At 41.5% G+C, this 19803-nt stretch overlaps 1 protein-coding gene across 2 annotated transcripts in view; it reads left to right on the forward strand.

Annotated features, from left to right (window-relative positions):
• The window catches only part of igf2bp2a (insulin-like growth factor 2 mRNA binding protein 2a), a 64657-nt gene that overhangs the window by 934 nt on the left and 43920 nt on the right, over positions 1–19803 (forward strand). The window contains exons 1-2 of one of the 2 annotated variants that reach the window (XM_085919890.1): positions 8311–8356; positions 8623–8782. The gene's annotated coding sequence lies outside the window, so the exon portion shown is untranslated. Of the gene's footprint in view, positions 1–8310; positions 8357–8622; positions 8783–19803 lie in introns of those variants that run through there. The other variant, XM_085919889.1, reaches the window with a different exon arrangement.

The following is a 19803-nucleotide window of genomic DNA, read 5'->3' on the forward strand; positions in this document are numbered from 1 at the left end:
AGCATTGACGACACGGGGAAAGCAGGAGACAAGTGGATTGAAGTGCAATTAATAATTTAGCACAAATAGGCCCTGATAGGAATCGGGTCACCTGGGGAAACAGTGCTTGTGAATTAGGTGCTCGTGATGTGGAGACTTGCCTGGAGCTTCAACACTGAAGGTGGTGATGTAGCGTACAGCTCTGATGTCTATTTGAGAGATGGATTGGAGGCGGGTCATGCCAGGGTGCCACTTGACTGACAGCTGATGGAAGTGATGGACAGGAATTACCATTTTAGGATGGAAGTCAGTCAGCTGCCAGAGCGTTTGGGATGTAGTAAAACTGTGATTTTGTGTGCGGGAAAATCATCTGTGTGAAGCTTCACAACACTCGTCCCCTTAAATTTAGGTCACTTGTTGTACAAGCAAAATCTACAAGGCCTAATTAGCGCTTGTGTTGTCTCCTTCGTGTTGACACTTATATTTTCTTGAATAAAGTCTTGTCGAGATGCCTCTGGCAGAATTAGCTCATTTTGTTAAATAGTGCATGAGATCTAGTGGGAAATACTACCAAACAAAATAACACTGTATCACAAGCTTCAATAGCAATCTGCTTTTTTTTTTTACATTGAGTTGTTTACTTTTGCACTTGTATGATGTTATGTTAAAACGGTTATCTGTATGATTAAGCTTTTATGACGGCGACATATTGAGAGTTTCATAAATTGAATTGCCAAAAAAGCAGTTCAGGGGTACAGTCGAGCAATTTTCCAGATTGCAATGTGTTTGACTTTTGAGGTTATGCTTGAGTTACTTGCGATTTCAAAGCAGCCATTGTTTTAAAATACATCCAAGATAGTATCTCTAAAATGTCCTTTTTTTTTTTTTTTCCTACTAATTAATACCCTACATGAAATCTGACATCCAACAAAATTCTCATGTGAGCGGAACTGACTAAAGAGCCAGGAGATCAGGCCACTTGAATGCTCAATTCACATGAATTTCAATGACCTGCTGCACTTAAAATGTTCAGCTCTACTGCCTCAACGTCGGGGTGGGGATGTCACACTGAAGTATCTTTTGAACTCGCACAATATCAAGTGTTCTTAAGTGCTCCATCCTTATGTAAAGTGACAATTAATCCAACTTTTTTTCGGCATGCCACTGAAAAGGGCACGTCTTTTTAGTGATCCTGTATCTTCTGCGCTCAGACCAATAATTCAGACGGCCGAGCTGCACTAATTGCAATCAATCGTGAGAACAAAGTAGTAAATGGCTTCTTTTAACTATCGTCAGTCAAGACATTGTGCTTCAGATCCATAATTTCATGAGTCAAGCAGAGAGCTGCAGAGTCTTTGAATTAATTAGCTTAGCTTGTGTGTTTAATAATTTTACACTGAATGGTCGGCTGGCACTCCAAACGCACTTTTTTTTTTTTTTTTCCGATTCCAGTGTCATATTTTTAAGCCATTCACATCGTGACAAGCCTTTGAGAATCCATCAAGTGTAACCATGCCTCAAAGTAGTCGACGCGTTTCAAACGAAAGACGTGTGAGTCCAACAGGACTTCACTGCTGACCTTAGCCGAAAGCTCGGCCAGTCTTTGCCCAAGGCCGTGTAGCCCACTTTGAAGTTCTTTGCTTGAAGTCGTGTTCCCTGCTAACTCTAAAGCTTTCTGGGCTCCATCACAGTCTCTCAAAGGGCCTCTGGTCATCATGTGGATGTGTAAAAATCACTTAGCATCACCCCAGAGTGGATTGCGTTAATCTAAGGAGCGGAGGAAGAGAATTTGATGCTCTGTGTTGAAGATTAGCTTCCATTTGCAACATCTGAGCTATGAAATGGAAACCTCACTGTGCAACTCATTGTGATTAGGTTTTGTCTCACAGGGGACCTCATGTTATTGTCCAATGGTAAACGTTGGGCAGAAATCCCATATGACATTCAGTGATTAGCTAATTTCTCTTCTACCCATTTGTTCACCATTAAAGGAAATGTCAAACTGCCCATTAAAAGACTTCACAATCGGCAATAATTCAACTGGAAGGGCATCCGGTTAAACGCAGGCATGTCCGTTGGTCATGTTTGTTGCACAAATACTTTTTTGAAAGCGCTGTGTTGCATCGTTCAAATAAGTTCCAGAGGGGGGAAACTTAATTTTGGCAAGTGTGGATTTCGATCCATCTAGGAGAAATTTGGTTTTATTGTTGTTTAGAGGGAGAAAGGTCACACGAAAAGGATTGAATTCAGTGAGATGCGCTGTAAAATGGGACGTTAGGGGAGAGTTATATTTGCCGGAGAGGTCGAAGTGGTAGCTGTGAAAACTGATCTTGTATTTGTGGAAGAGATTGTAGATGGGAATGAGTTAGTATGTAATAAAGTGGACTCAGAACAGAGCCCTGGGGCACACCTTTGATGACAGCGGAACCGTGGGAGGTGAATTATTTAAGATGAATGACTTGTGCGGACAGAAAAATTGGACTGAAACATGTTTAGAGGAATGCGGGCGATACTGATGGAGGTGTGTCTGGTTTTATTGTGCAGCTTATTGTTTTTCCAAGAGGGCACTGTTGCCTCAATGTTGAAACCCTTTACAAAGGCCAAAAATAAGGGAAACCTTGCAGTTTCAGTCTGCCGGTCGCATTCTTATCAGCTCTTCCAGGTTGAGAAACAATATCTGTATGCAATACAGCAATGGAATTCAGAATACCAGTTGATTTTATTTATTTTTTTTGTGTCTGGCAGTCTCACAGTGTATTGTGTTGTCACACCGAAAACAATGGCTTTGCCGTCTGACTTTTTCCTCGCATTGTGTCCTAACAGTGGCAGGCAGCTATGGCGTTGAGAAAGTTCTAAACTAGTCACAATCCCCTTTAGCCTTTACCTGCCAGCAGGATATAAATATCAAGACAAGGCAGACAAGAGTGTGTGAGTGGCCCTGAATTCCTGAAAAGATTGAGAGGGGGATGGTTTGGTCCCCCTTATTGCTGCATTGATGGATATAAGTTAAAGCGTGACGGGTGTTAGCCAAAGGCGCTTGAGATGGAGCTAGGAGAGACACTGACAGGCAGCCATGTTGATTATCAGCTCCAAGCAAATCTTTTCCTCTCCACCCCTCTCCTTCTCTCTGACAAGCAACTGTGGCAATGACTGAGGAAGCCAGAATAGAGGAAGTCATCTGCATCTAAATAAAGGCCGCCGATGGCTTTGTCAGAGTCCATTAAGCAAAGTGCCGAGTATGAAAAATATCTCCCACTCGTACATACAAATGAGCCTGAAGCCTAATTTTTTTTCTTTGTTTTTCTCTCTGTGTCTCTTCAAATGAGCAATTTGGTTACTGAAGCAGGATTTTCTTGAAATGTAATTTTCTTCTTTTTTTTTTTTTATTGGGCTTTGCATTTACAGTATATATGCAGTATTTAACAGCATCAGGACCACATAGACATATTTCAACCTTTTTTTGTTTTCTTGGACCATAAGGTTTTTACTCAAGATTTTGCTATGGTCCAGTGTTCCAGCTCTTTTTTTTTCCCCCTCATTTAAGGAGTTGGACTGTAACTGCGAGGCATCATTAGAGGCAGGCTTCTGTCAGCGTTGATGAAGCGCCGGGTTAATTGCTACATTCACCCGTGCTGGCTTTTCAGCTCAGCTACCTGCACAAAACCTCATTTCACAGCTGTGAAACTCCCTCTTCTTCTCAAGCTGCAACCAGAAGGCTTTACATTTTGATGAATTTCTTTGTGTGAACATTTTTTAGTAACATATTCATAAAAACAGATATAGTTTAAGCCTAAGTAATCACTTTTTACATTCAATATTAATAAATTGTCATCAAAATGGCCCTGTATGATCAGTTTTTGTTGCTAACAATTAATTGCAATTGCATAGCAACATTAACATCGTCAATAAGACTCTGGCGAGGCTGGCCAAAGATGCAGAGTGACCGTTCAAAGTGATTCATTCATTAGGATATGAGACCCCGTGGCAGCAGCTGAGGGCAAAGTAAGACCTGATAAGTGATCCTCAGCCCCACGTCTAATTGGTTTTGTGTCAGAGTTGTGAGGGGAAAAATGGGCCTGATTGAAAAGTCTGTTTATTAGCAAGCATGTGGTCTTCAGGGCATTCAGGTAGAAATATCTTTTCGACAGCCAGCACTAATTATTTCACATTCCAAGCCACTTCCATTGCCATTTTTCATTTTCTGCTCATTCCAGCCTGTATACACACCTCTTTGTGTCGGTATTGCGCCCTAAAACAAAACTGCAATCATTTTAACCTTTGTTATTTGGAAAAGATGACTTTTTGGGGGAGGCGGCTCGGGTGTCATTTATTCTCATTCTTTTCAACTCCCTGCAAGGACTCTTCTAAGTCTCCCTTTTGCATAGCGGGAGCTGATTTATGACTGCCAGGCTTATGTGGCCATGACCAGTGCACATGAATACAATTTGAATAAAGCCAAGTTTTTTCATAGATTTTTCTGATCCTGAAAGAACATTCAAGGTCTCGGTTTATGACGCCAACGAATTATTTGCAGTTGTTCCATGTAGCGCTCAGGTCCACAGGTCTTGTTTTTATTTCCGTATTAGTTTTGTTGTGTTAAGTTAGTCAATTCATGATTTGTGTTATGGTTTCTTCTTGTGTAAACCCTTAGGAAGGCGTTGGACATTTGAGGTGTCCATGCTTGGACTCAGCTGAACAATCGGCAAAGCTTGTTTTGCCAAAACACATCCAATCGTATATTTCAATGGCGCCTGATCTATGTTCATCTAATTATTGGAGCTTAGTTTAGTGACACTAAATAATATGGAAGCGTAATAATCTAGATAATATACACACTATTTCTCTGCATTTGTGCAAATTTTTAGTCTTATTCTTTTTTTCATTTTTTAAAAAAAGGTTTTAATCCAGAAGCATATCATATACCGTCTTGACTAAAGAAGTTGAAAAAGGTCATACCAGCCCCAGACCACGCTTAAGTTTATAAGCTAACCATTGCAATGCTAAACCCTTAGGTTTTTGGTAGGTGGTCATATCAAGGGACTATTAGCTTGCTGGGCATAATTTTGTGAAGTTTTGATGTGGCAGAATTTGAGTGTGTTGTCTCGGGGGTTTGCTCAGTGATTATTAGGCTGCCCAAAAGCGATCCTGTTAAAACACGATATATAATGATCTTGGCTGGTTGATGACTGTCGCAGAAGAAGCAACGTGTTGTCACTTGGAACTGTGAATGAAATGAACTGTGAAAGTGAACTCGTTGCTCTTCCTTTGCAATCGAGATGAGGTGCGAATCTCCGTGACTCCATCTTGCCCGAGCACTAAGTGAAGGGTGGTTAGCATGAGCGTACTATTCAAGTGGACGCTATTCCGGTCTTGGTGACTTGCCAGTGTTGTGGTTGCTGCAGATGGGCTGGCAGCGGTGTGCATGGATGGAGCAGACTCCACTGAGGCTTGGGCATCTGCTGCTGATGCATGCAGCTAGCTTGCATGCATTATTCAACACCTGAATGCAGTCAAAATGATGTGGCCGACTCACATTTTTAAGGATGGGCTGCCATCGTAGAATGGATCGCACAAAGATTTCTATAAACCGTGTAAATGTCTAACAATCCCACCATCTAGTGGTCACCGGTGGAATCACACCCCCCAAAAGACAAGGGTTAGATGGAAATAGTTGTATGAAGTGAATTTTATGGAATACTGTACATTATGGCTACTTCTGCCTGTAGTTTACACTGAAGAGCGCTTTCTAATATATTTGGTGCTCAAGAAGCTAAATGGGGTAACCAATATAATGAGGCAGTCCCACAATAATAATCACACTATCAGCTACACCCCTCGCCCCCAGGGATTAATAAAATATTTCTGCAATGATAAATTATCATTAAATATGGCTGCTGGTTGGAGTATAATTTTATTATATCAACTCACAGCTCCAACTCAGGTAGTTTCCTAAAGAGAAGCAATGCAGCCATACAATCGCACTCTTCTTATTCCCAAAGATGCATCTTGGAAATAAGATCGGTGATTGCGTTCGGTTTCAACCCTCCTCACAAAGTGCATTCAGATTCACCTTTCATTTTTCTAGAAGTGTTTCTTAGGTGGGTAGGCCTCACTCCTTAATATTACGTATGCTATAATAATCCCTTATACTATATTCCCAAGACATCACCGATGGGGAGATTGATTGACCACATACTGACGAGCATTAAACACCCACTGATGGACACTTTTGTTTGCTGGCTACTTTGAGAGCTCAAAAAGCTCCAATTTAGTGTCATCAGGCAAAGCTTTGAGATGAGCTAGCTTTTGTCATCACCACCAAGGTCACAGCACGGGCTCGGCATGTTTACAAAAGATGTGCTTGCAAATGGAGTCAGTGGACTCAATGGAACACGTACTGTATAAGGGAAATGTAATTAGTTTCGCTACAATCGATGGACACACATTAGGAGACGACCGCTTATTGTAACACAAAGATAATGTATTGATTTGTTTATTATTGTTGTCGCGGTTTGTACTGCATCATTGTTGTTTAGTGTCTAGTGTTTTTGTAAAAGCCCAATATTGGATGTCATTTCATCAAAGTGATCATTTTTGGGAAAGTTGACAGGATTGTTCACACTACTTTTTTTTATCTGTAGGGGTTAAAGTTAGAAGAGATTTATTTTCATTTTATGGGGACTTTAATTACCAATGCAACCTCCATAGCTGGCGGCTGTCTGCTTTCCTTCACCGAGCTACAAACAGGATTTATTAATTGTCTCATCAAATGCAACCTGTTGGGAGTGAGATTGCTCATCACAAAATAATTCTCTAACCTGTCACTCTTTGAATTCATAAACAAATTCAGGCAGGATTCTGCTCAGCTAGCGATGCCATGTCGGACACGTTGCTCTCATTGTAAATCACTTTGCAAATCATATAGAACAGGACTGTAAATATTGACGTGAAGCCAGAGCAGTGGTGCATGTTGACACGCACAAATGGGTTTGATCAATCTTCGGAACAAGTTGCAAAGGCAAAACGTGATATGTTGTCACTATTAAGAGGCCAGGCGAGCATCTGCGCATCCAAACAGACAGCACTCGTATAAATAGAGCTCATATCGTCGCCCGGGGAAGCTTTAAAGATTCTCAATAAACTCTGCTTACTGTTTGAATTTCCCCACCTGCTTTGTGATTTATTGGGTGGGCATTAATTATACGTTTGTAATCATTGTCGCGCAAATTTTATACAATCACTGCATTGGGAGCGGGGCCTTGTTTCCGCTCTGCTACATCATCTTTTCTTTTCACGACACGAAAGCTTTTGGGAACTGACTTTTCAAAGTCATGCATGAAGTTGATTCATTATGCAAGTGCTTTTTTTTTTTTTTGCAACACTTGAATAAATGTTAACTTCCGCTGTAGTTGTATGATATGCATGTTAGGTTTGAAGGTTTTTTTTCTACTTTGAGATTTGTGATTATGCTATATCCAAATCAATTGAGCGTGAAATGTCTCGACAAATAAGTCATTCATGTTAAAAGATCATTTCAGTTGGAAAAGCACAGAAAGACCACAGATTGAAAGTAACGCAGATTAAAACGGATTAAAAGTAATCATGATACTCACAATACAAGCAGCACGTTTGAAAGTGAACGCATCTGAGCCTCAAATAAATCAGACTCCTGGATAAACCATTCCGTGAACACATTTTTTGGCCGTTTGAAGAAATATTCATCACCCACTTGGAGCGGCAACGTGCTGTGATTTATGTTAAATTGGTTCAAGGCTTGTAGATGCAAGATTAGGCTCCTGATATTAAACAGAGAACAAGACAGTAAATCATCGATAAATAAATAAATAAATAAATAAATAAATAAATAAATAAATAAAGTGGGCATATTTTCTCTATTCTAAATTTAAACTCACGCCATGCCTTTTCACCCTTCTGCCTGTTCCTTAACTGGGAATTTGCAATGAGCATTACATAAGTTATATGAATGTGATGTAGTATTCGCGCTTGCGAGAGAATGAAAAATATTGTTTTTCTGCGACAGTGAACAAGAATGCTAGGCAATATATTTCTAAGACATACACATGCATCTCATTGTGGTGACAAATGTATTTTGTATCATTTAATAAAGTACATTTCATGTTTATAGTTGGCAGCACACTTGTCACACTGCTCATGTGTTTGCCATGGAGTCAGGAGCCATACACGCTTAGATAGTCCAAGTGGGCATCATCATAAAGCAATCGTATTCATTGGCTCTGAAATCCTTTTCAAGTCTCATTCTATATAGGCTAGGCAAGCTTTCTTTCTTGAGTCCATACATACACCAAAGTACGCACGCTACCGTATTGTTTGTTTTCAGTCGGTGGGTCGCTCCAAGGTTGGAAAGCACTTAATGCGAGAAGTAGATAAGACTGAACAAAGACCTGAGCCTGCCATTAGCTAACAGTATTGTAATTATCTTTCCCAGTAACAGCAGGCCACTCACTGCAAATGATTTTTTGAAATTGACATTTGTTTTCATTTGGGGTAAATTGAAATGATGAGTCGTTGATTTATTGTATGCAAAAAAACTGACTAGCAGGTGTCAATCATTCTTAGACCCACTCGTGAGATCTCACACTGATCTGTCACCTTGGCTTTCAGGAGCTTTGCTCAGACTATGGCGGAATATCCAACTCCAGGAAAATAAAGCCTATCCCTTGCATAATTACAACTGGACAGATGAAAATAAGTGCAAAGGGACCCTCAGTCAGCTTTGAGGATTCACAAGCAAAGCGGACTTTTCAACATTCCTGCTGGACAGGTACGTTTATCTGCTCATTATATTTTTATTTGAATTGATGTATTCTTAAATAAGCACTTTCCAGTGTCACATAAATCAAAATTATTCGACCATTTCTAGTGTCTAGAAAGACAAAGGGGGCAAAAACAAAACCTTGCATTTAGTAGTATTTGCAACTTGAGCTGCCCTGGTGGTCGGAGGCTAATGTCTTTTCGTTACGCTTGACAGTGTAGTGTGTAACACTGAAATCTAACTAGGGGCCAGTCTTCATCTCTCCTAATAGCACTTCAAGATGGAAAGTAAGTGAAGCATGAAGAAGCAATAGCTTTACCCCTGCCTTCCACTCCTTACTGTGACTCCTCGTCAAAGCTCACCCTCGGGCCATTTTCAGTGCTGCGCAAGAACAACAATGTATTCAATACACGAGGTGACCGAGTTAGGCGAGGACATATACTTTACATACTGCAATGTTGTTTTTACACGGAACTAGATGGTCCAAAAGAAATATGATATTGTGGTACCTTGAAATACACTTTTTTTGGGGGGGTCCATAACTACAAATGATTCAAAATACTCAAATTTCCAATATTTTCCCATTGAAATGAATGTAAAATGAATAATAATGCTGTAATTCCAATCCAGCCTTTATTAAAAACACTATAATAGTTGCTCATTAAAACAATAAGATACTTTTTGTTTGCAAAATGTCTGCAAGTATTGTCAACTGTTGCTTACTATGACACGATGCTCTTCATTAGCTTGTCTATGACATTTCACATTGTTTGTTAGCATTAAGCTAAACAGACTTTATTCCGACAAAGTTCTGTACTTGTTTTAGAAAAAATCACTTTGCTTTATGTTTAGTTTGACAGTAAAGTTCAACGGGAATTGTGGCAACAGTTGAAGCCTCATTTTTGATGACAGAATGCTATTTGTTGTGAATAGTTTGCACATGTCAAGCTCAAGCCGTACCTATGTCAACACAAGAACAGCTGTGATTTGGAAATATGTCATGATCATTTTGTTACTTTAGCGATTCCATACACAAGCAGCGCTAATGAGTGCTTGCAACTGCTCTTTTTCCGGGGTTACCAGCTGATCGGCGTTCAGCATTGGCTGTGCGTTTATGGAAAATTCAAAGTCCGCCTTCTGTTAATGAGTCACACAAAATATGAAAGATAGCATAAATGTTAGTCCGCACTGCGGAGGCGAGTAATGAGGCCGCTTGCCATCTGGGCTTTCAATTAACGTTGGAGTCGACAGCTGGAAACTAAGCACTTGTGGATGGCCGCTCCGTCCTGCAGGGACGCAGGAAGTACACCATGTGTGTGGAATGGCTCTGACATTAATGGCACGTGTCGGCGACTTTGTGTGCGTTGGACATCGAGGGGAGCTGAAATATAAAAGCAGTCGTTTGCTAAGAGGCTGCTTAGTGAATTGACGTCCTCTTCGGACCACAGTGCTGCAGATGTCTTGCTTTTCTCCGCCTTGAAAGATAATCAATTGTCGCTTGTCATTAACTGAAGTGGATGGAAAAACGGTTGTTGTTTTTTTTTTACCTCGGCCAAGGATGTTGTGTTTTCAAAGGTTTTTAATTGTCTGTGAATTAAGATGAGCACATAAGGAGCATGACCTTAGTGTGGGAGGGAAAAAAAAGTTGTTGTTTTTTCCAGGAGCCTATAGCTGTTCAAAAAAAAAAAAAAATGAAGAAGAAAATGACTTCCCTCCCACCTCAGATCAGAAATGTTAACTTTGTTTCAAGTGCGAGCGTTTACGCCCACGAATCCCAATTAACATGTCCGAACACGAGGCTGTCATCTTCTGGAGGCGACGTCTCCCATCAAAGCTTCCGAACAGGCGAGCTTGGAAGCATTTTGTAAATTGATGTCCAACGGATAACATCGCGCCTCACTGCCCAAACAAACGACAACATGGTGGAAGGGGGACAAGCGTGTTATGTTTTACAGCCCTAGTGGCCATCACTAACAGACAAATAGCGCCATTAGCATCAGCATAATGCCAGTGCTTGAAGTTAATGAGCTCTTATTGTGTGACAATGAAGTGCACCTCATTGTGCATACTAATGGAGCGCATAAGCCTGTGACACTGACAGATTGCTCGTGTTTTGGAGACAACAACCGCATATTAAAACCACTCGCGGCTTATAGAAACTTCTTATTTTCTAATGATTGTGTTTATGTGTTCATTCAAGCGAAACGGCTCATTTGCTCAAGGTTACTGAAATTAGGCTTTTAGTTTTAGTCAACTTGTCAAGCACGTTTTTGAAATTATAGTTCCCTACTAATAAACATTGAACATATTTTTATAGGTACACCTCAGAGGGTTTCTATTTTGGCTAGTTTGTCATCTCACTTAATTGCAAGTGTCCAGTCTAATGAAGCCACAGAAATCCAAACCCATCATCATCATCACACAGAAGGCATATTGACAGTAGCATTGATTCGTTTTGAAAGGACAGCATCATGATTATAAATAATTATAGCCCTCAGTATGAGGCTTTTCCGTAACCTGGAAACATTAGTGCTAACACCACACTCGATAATGACCGAGGCATTGTTTTGGAGATTTGACCAAACTGTATGTAGTGTTTGTGCATCAACTTGCACATATTTACTTTGTAGTGGGTGTTTGAATACTATATGATGATGTATGCATTATGTGTGAATGGATTGACTGAAAAGACTGAACAACGATGTGACTTTACCAGGCCACACGCATCCCACTGCCATCTGTCTCATCGTATTGCACACGACGTGACCTTACAGTCTCGTAGAGCACAATGTAATTTGTACGGTCGCTCATTCATTCATCGGGGAACCGCATCCCGATCTCTGTGACCTCCGTTCTACAGCGCCCGCACTATTTGTGGCTCGTTTATCTCCTCAGCTGGAGAAAGGTCATCTCAACAGGGTTGACAGCGAGGCGCATGTGAGACGGAAGACACTGATCCCATAACGTTCTCATTAGCTTGCCTCTACCTGGCAGATAGGGAAGCCTGGAGCAAGCCTTAGCCAAGTGATAGCCAAGGGGGGGCCGAGGACTGCCTCGAACACGCACGAACACTTCGGGGTGCCGTCATTTCAAATGTAGATGGTCGAGTCACAAGGGTATGACTCATTAAGTTTCATAAAGGTTAAGTAAAGAAAAGATGGAAAGATAAGTTGTCTCGAATATAAGTAGCTTGCATCTCACAATAACAATACCCAATGTTGTGGGTGGTGATAAATTTAGATGACAGAGTGGTCCTTTTTTTTTTTTTTTAAGAAGACCCAAAAGAGAGCTCTCCAACATCCATCTGTCTGCTTACGTCTGCCGTCGGCCCAAAAATAGTCTCCACTTCGTAGCCCCTTTTGATGACGCGTACCCACGCTTGGTGTTTTGCGATGTCCTCTTCTCACTCATGTGTCTAAAAAAAAAAAAAAAGCCAGCGTGGCTGAGAGGAAAACCGTGTCGTGAGTCATGCAGCCCCCGCTGGGATTCACCAAGGTGGCTTTTAAAGACAAGGCATCCTCAGATGACTGAAAAAGAGGTGTTTGTCTTCAAAAGCAGAGGTGTGTATTTTTTTAATTAAAGTACACCACACTCAAATGTCATTTCACCTTCCTCCCCCCTTTCTTGTGTCACACGACAATCCGCTGCGGCCTCCGATGCGTTCATGTCAAGTATGCAAATAACGTCTTTCATATTATTCGCTGTCTTCTACAGGGACCAATCCTTTTGTTATTTTTCAATGCCGAAGAACAAAAAGAAGACGAGAGAAAGCAATTTTGAGACAGCACGACTAACAATGTTTCCTTGTTGGCCCGAGACAAATGTGTCAGACATGCGCTGTTTGTTCTCGACTCTGCATTATGAGCATCCGCAGGCACAGTGCCAGAGAGATTTCCTTGTATTCTTGTTTTTCCTGTCTATTCATTCATGCACAGTCCAAGCTATCTCGGGGGTGTGACAAATGCATGCGGCCCGGAAATCCTCACCAAAAAAAAAATCAACACACAAAAAAAAAAATCGCACACAAACAACAATATATTGAGCAAAATATCAGATACATCCAAGATGCTTCCTCGTTTCCTTCCTTCCTTACATGCTCATCTGTCCACTTTAAAAAACAACAACACTTAATCAGAAACTCTCCAACCCTAGACGTATCTTTTGTCCCTCAGCCTCCTTACTTCCTGTCTCTGCATCAGCGCTGCACGTCACAGGTTGATGTCACATCTCAGCCTGTTCCCTAAGCAACAGATTAAATACTTAACATTATTCATGTCCCCCCCCCCCCTTGCCCCGGCATTAAAAATTCATCCACTCTGTGTTGTGTTAAAAGCACATTACGCAAGCCTTAGTCTAAATATACCGCCCGTAGCAAACTCTCTCTCTCTCACTTGCTTTCTCTTTTTGAGCCTGCGAACATCATGCATGTCAATTCTCAGGAGGCTTCCTGGGCGCTGGTGTGCCGAGTTTCTAGGATGCTAACTCGCAGACAAATAGGCTGGCTAAAGTAAAGACCTCATTTGACTAAGCCCGCACGATAGTGAAGCCGAGTTCCCGGGCCGTCACCTACACGTCGGCGCGTGACCGACCGACCGGCGTCGAGGCCTTTTATCGCATCTGTTCGCTCCCCGATGACCAAAAGCTTCAGTTAAAAGTCTCTATAATTGGCTGTCTTGGAACAATAGACGTGGAAGGAAAGAGGTGGTCTGGCTGCCACTTCAAGCCAGCGTAATTGGCTGCCAACACAGAATGTAAAGCTACCTAACAATGCCTGTGTAAAAAATGAGAACTATTACGTCTGTTTTGGAATTCCCGTACTTTCCCGTACTTTTCTCTTTCACATTCTAAAAACATGCATGTTAGATTGGCACCCAAACTAAGATGCTAACGGAGTGGAGTTTTTCAATCAATCGGAAGGAATACGCAACGTGTAGTACGTCAGTGTTCATTTTTCAAAAAAAGCTGTTAATGAGTGTCGATGATTCATTGAAACCGTTGTATCCTCCACCTTTCATATTACCGCCGCGGTCGGAAGTATGTTTAATTCAATTCCCTTCTGTTGAATCAAATTCAGAGTGTGACTAATAAGTGTGAAGGATTCACATTAAGCAGTGACGTGCTCAGGCGTGCCACTGCAAATATTCACTCACACATGTTGCGCAATGTGTGTTTGGCCTAAACATTTGCATGTGTTGAGTCACTGTGGCTTTGGGAAATATTATATTTCAGATATTACACAGACATCCTGCAACTGTGTGATATTTAACTGCGGTCTTCGTTGAATTTCTTTGGATCACCGCATTTCATTGACGCCTTGTTAGATCTTTCAGATTTGGGTGAGGGCAGTGAAAATAAACTCATGTCGTATTTAACAAGTCGGCCGACCGACGGTTGTACGTGAATAAATAATACAAAAGAGGTTGAGCACATTGAAGATAATTGCCACGATTGTCATTGCATGACAGCATGACCCTGGGACTAGCGATCACATATGATGAGCAGAGAAAGCTTATTCAACCAAATCCGCTGTGCTGCACGTAAGAGCAAGCCGCATGAATAAAGATGCGAGCACAGACAAGAGATTGTCACAGCACAATGCCAGCGGTGACTATTAGAGAGAAGAGTCTACACCGTGAGGGAACATGTGCTCCCTTGTGGCCAATTCATGTGCCGGAGCACCTTGCGTACGCTCGCTGGTTGTCTGGCAGGACATTTGCTGCACGTCGGCCCCCTCTTCTTCCCCGTGGCTCTCATTTACGTGTGAAGCTGTCATTCTTGTTGTTCCTCTGCTTTCCGGTGTTGCAGCATCTCTTTCCACAAATGTGCCGCCGTGTTTTTCTGCCCCGTCTGAAGGGTGAAATAATTTGAATTGGAAAAGTATCCACCAGAAATCATTATGAATCATACATGGAGGTTTTTTTTAGGGAATTATTCGACTTATGGTGTCCCGCAGGGATCCGTACTTGGACCAGTGGTGTTTCGTTTCGTGTCCTCTGTGATTTGCTGAAAATACCGTTCGCGATTGTTCAAGTGAAGTGGTTGGACTTAGCTTTATTCTAGTAAGGGATTACAATTCATCCTAACTAGCACTGGGAGGCTGTATTCAATTAATGAAGTTTACTTTATTGTAGAAGTACATTTGTGTAACTTTAAGCAGTTTTCCTTTGCAATGGGCACACTGTGCTTTAGTTTATTTTAGTACTTTTGGATTATACTTTGGGATTTCCTCCCAAAATGAGCCCTCTTGGCGCAATAACACCCAAGTCCCGGCTCTTTCCACTCATTAGCCAATCACAGTTGTCATCATTTTTATTTTCTCTTAAGATTCCTATTTCCCTCTAAATTAGGACTCTATTTTCAGTTGTGTGTGTCCTCATAAAAAACATTATCATCCCACTGTTGCCCCAACTTCCTCTGTGTTGTAGATGCTTAAATTATAAAAGGAGAGAATTTCTTTCTGCGGTGCTTGTTTGGTAATACGAATGGAAAATGGATGCCATTTGCACTGTCCTCTTTTACCCCTCGTCTTTCTCAGGCAAATCACATTACACAGCGTCTTCAATGGAGGCTCATCTTGTTAGCTACAGTACACGCGCACACCCACACCCACACACAGTCTCATTAAACGCTTAAACAGGAGCATCCCTTCCTTTTAAAAGCACAACACAAAGAGAATGTAAAAGATGCCATTTTTATCTTCGGGAATGTCAAAGATTCAGTCAAACCATGCCATTTTTATCTTCGAGCAGGGCCCGTGATGTGGCTTTCTGCGGCAATCGTGTCTGAAAGGTAAAATTTCAAGCGAGCGTTTATTCCCACACTCCATTAGCCACTTTAATCACTCCCGTCGTCTGTAGCGCCTACGCGGCTTTGATAGAAGCTCCTTTCGGCTCCATCATGCTTCATTGCACGTGCCGTGACGAAACTTGGGCTAGTTTGCTTGTAAACCAACAACAGATGCTTGATGTTGTGTGCGTTTCGAAATACATTTTTACTATCACATTTTTAAAAATGTGCAGCAACCCGTCTGATATACGCTAGAGATGGGGTCATGTCATGGCTAATTCACTTTAAAATGCCTTGTAAAGAAATAATCGTCTCTGTGGAGCGGCTGTCCACCATCAACTGTGACTTTTAAATACAAACAACACCAATAACTTCACTATCCGCTAAAAAGGTACAAACACACATGTATATGTATCATTTTTATTGTCATGACATTTTCTAAGAGTGTCACAACTTTGTGCTCTTAATAATAAGGCTATCACTCATGAAATGTTGATTGATTCTCATAAAGTTTTCTTCTACTAGAATCAAAAGTATGCCTCATAATTTTACATTTGCTATTTATGAAAATAACAAAAGTAGCATTAGGACTTCATTCTCAGAAAAAAAAACTAGAATCATAAAAACTATTTTTTTTTCTTATGGTACACGATGACTTCTTTTATTTGCATTTGGACTTTATTGTAGAAAAACTATTCTTATCATTCCTTCTTTATTTTCACATATTGCAACTTCAGTCTTGTGTTATTTAGAATCTTCATTTTCCTATTTGGACTTTTCCCCAATCATGTGATTGCCTACTTCATCATGATGCTTTCAGATGCTTACATCATGAAAACGAGTCACAGTGGCAAGCCTAGTTGGGAGAGATTTTCAACAAGCGTGCCATTCCAGCTCAGGTGTCCGTATCAGGAATTTGTCGCTCCGGCCATGGGAACGAGCTGTCCTTGGGCGCAGGAATAGCTTTTTTTTTTTATCGTTTTCATCATGACACATTTTCATCTTCTTTATTTCATAGTAGAGTCTTTGAAGGTGCTGATTTCTTTCATCCTCACTTTTCGTGCAATGACTCATCCCCTCGGAGCCTCCTGACATAAAAGTACATCTCAAGTTCACTTTGGTTACTCAACTTGTAGGCTCACCCCATCCGGAGTGTTATCAGGAGAGACTTCTGATGACTAATGGAGAGTGAGAAAGAATTGACAGCTGGCATCATTGACACTCTCATTTATGACGGCGTGTGCGTTACAATTATTTCTGCATTCATTTCACCTCCGAACACACTTTTACATCCCGGCTGTAAAAATAACTCGAGATCGTTCCTGCTCCGTTACTGCATAATGGATGATTTGGCAACATTTCAGGTTTGATCTATAAATAACTAACATCATTGTAGTGGCCTAGTCTACAGAAGTATATGATGAAGAATGGGTCCAATAACTTGTACAGTAATATTTTACAGGGCAATAGACTAAAGTGGGGCAAGAGCAATGCAGGAAGTGTCAGTGGCCCAGAGGCCGTTCTCTGCTTGCCGTGAAATTAGAAATTCCTTTCAACATCTTCTGTTCTTTGTGGCGCTGTGAGACAGGCCACCTTTGTTGCTCTTCGGCTTTGGCGCATTTTGCCGTTCGTGTGAAGTCGGCGGCGGCCGGCATGCTCGGGCCGTGACCGGCGCATCTTTTGCTCAGTGTTGTTTCCATCACTGGAGCCCCATGCCTGAGCTTTGGGGACCTGAGAGGAGAACACTGCTCTCCCTTCAATTATTCAACGTATCCTCCCAGAAGCAGCCAGCACTGCCGGGAACTTATCCTAGCACGAGTCGAGACTCTCATTCCTGCTGATACACTTGCTGCGTCGCTTCAGTACAGCCGACCGACCTATTTATCCATACCAAGCTACCTTTGAATTCCATCTCGATATGAATCGAGAAACGGTAAGAAAAATATTTCGCAGGTTTTTTTTTTATTATTTCCTCGCCGGTGTGACCTCCCCCCCCCCCCCTCCGTGCATAATCGCTCAACAGAGAAGAAAAATAATCCTAATGCACCAAGAAACTGGAGGTCTGGTGCAGCCAAAGGGCTTAGCTGTCATTTATTTACATGCTAATGTTGTTATAGAGGAGGCCCTGGCATGGGTGGGATGGAAGAGGGGGGGGGATTGGGTATTTTCATGTGGGGACTGAGTACATGACTACGGTACAGCTAGGCACCCACAAACCTGGAAAACTAGAGATGGAAAATCACATCTGCTGTAGCCAGCAGGTCCGTTTTATACAAGTTTAATGAAACGTGTCCTCCGTGGCACACGCACACACATTGCTGATGAGCTGTGTTTATCACTCATTTCTTTCTGTATGGATTTCTGCATTTTAATTGACGCTTTCCTAAATTCCACCTGGTGCTTGTTGAAAAAGTATCATCCCGTTGGATTCCCGTGATTAATATCACAACACAACCGTTTTGTAAGTTGAAGAGATATTGCACAGTGTAAAATGACAAAAGTCCCAAAGAATAATTCCATGTGCGGGAAGTTTTTTTGGAGACCATATCTGAGTCTCTGTCTCTCTACTATCTGCTTCGACGTGAAAGCCCCATGTTGTTGTTTTTTCTCTTAAATGCATGCCTCGATCGCTCTGATCTAGTCACAGACCGGTTTCATGGTTCACGGTGAGCTCACCCATGCAGATGCACTCGGTACGGTCAGGTGTCCAATTTACCCGTTGCGGGAATATTGATGCCGATTTCTTTAGCAATAGATGAAACATGGCTTTCAAATGCTGAGGAAGTTAATAGTCTTCTTCATGATTATTTAAATTCCAATTATTTCTCTTAAAATGGTTTTGAAACGGTAAGCAGACTTGTGTCAATGAATGTATGATGGTGTTCCTCAGATAGAAGGTTTGACTAGAAAAGGCTTTACGGGAATATTCAGATTTCCACTTTACTGCTCCGCAGTTGGAGTGATGTGCTTTTCAGGGTATTTCTCCTCAAGCTCTCGAAACGTGAATGGCAACACAAAGCTCACCCTGGGGTGCCATCACAGTAAACAGCTCATAATGCACCAATTCCCCTGGAATGTTTTTTTTTTTTTTTTTTTAATGGCAATTTTTTTATTTAGACTTACATTCATGGTTTTCTTATATTTTCTATCTGCTAGAAGCCACCTGTGTCCAGCTCCTCTATTTCCTGGCAGCGCTTTAGAAGATAACACAAAAAGAACAACGCAATAAACAGATTTGCAGAATTGCAGTATGAAAGAGGCGATTTATTGTCGGTGTCGTGTCAGGAATTTGTTTTGCATTTTGCATTTTGCCTTGTGGCAGACATGTTGAAGGCTAGCATGAATGTAAAGTCTTATTGCAAAGGTTTTATTTCTCCTTCATCTAGTACCGTCGGTCTCTTCTGGGAGGCGCTTGCATGTAAACAGAGAAGAGTTTCATTCCCTCGTGATTGTAACTTGCTTTAGTGGATTTGAGAACTAACTGTAAAGGCAAGGAACAATCGATGCACTTGAAGTCGGCTGAAAATTAAACTAGCTAATGAAGCTCGGTGTGTAAAAATCACTTGTTTTCAAACGCTTGGATGACAATTTTAACTTTTGAGCTGCTGGGAAATGAAAAAACTAAAGGAGGGGTATCTTGAGGGAAATCTCAACTAACATTGTAAATGATTCAAAAGTAACCTTTGCCACATGTGGCCCCTTTAGCAAGAGCGGATCACTCAAGTTCAAATGCAAATGAGCGACAACTGATATCTCTTTGTGACCTCCCCGGTGACGCTTACCCCTGTCGTCAGTCAAGCCGGAAAATGACAATTCATCAGAGGGAACACCATGACCGTACGTTATGTGTTGGAAAAAAAATAGTCTGCTCGCCTACGAAATGTCAGATATGTGGATGATGATGCATTTCCTAGATTTGTCAGGTAGCCTCAACAGACTTTTGAAGTGACCACAAACGCATGCACACATAAAGTTAAAGGGAGTGTGGATCTGTACTCAGAATCTCCTCTCTATTTTGGGTCAGACATTGCAGAGCTCATGAATAATCGACATGCTGCACTCCCAATGACACTTGCTGTTTAGCTAGCTTATCATGCTATCGTCACGCGCTCATCTCGCCCACTCACTGGATGCTTGTCAAGTGCTCGCGGGTGGGCTGCATCCTGCACACCTGCACGCATCACATGAGTCACAAAAATGTATAGATAATTATAATTACATTTTTTATTATTATGAGACCATCT

The sequence above is a fragment of the Syngnathus leptorhynchus genome, chromosome 9 (assembly GCF_054491065.1).
Source record: "Syngnathus leptorhynchus isolate UIUO chromosome 9, UIUO_Slep, whole genome shotgun sequence".
Lineage (NCBI taxonomy): Eukaryota > Metazoa > Chordata > Actinopteri > Syngnathiformes > Syngnathidae > Syngnathus > Syngnathus leptorhynchus.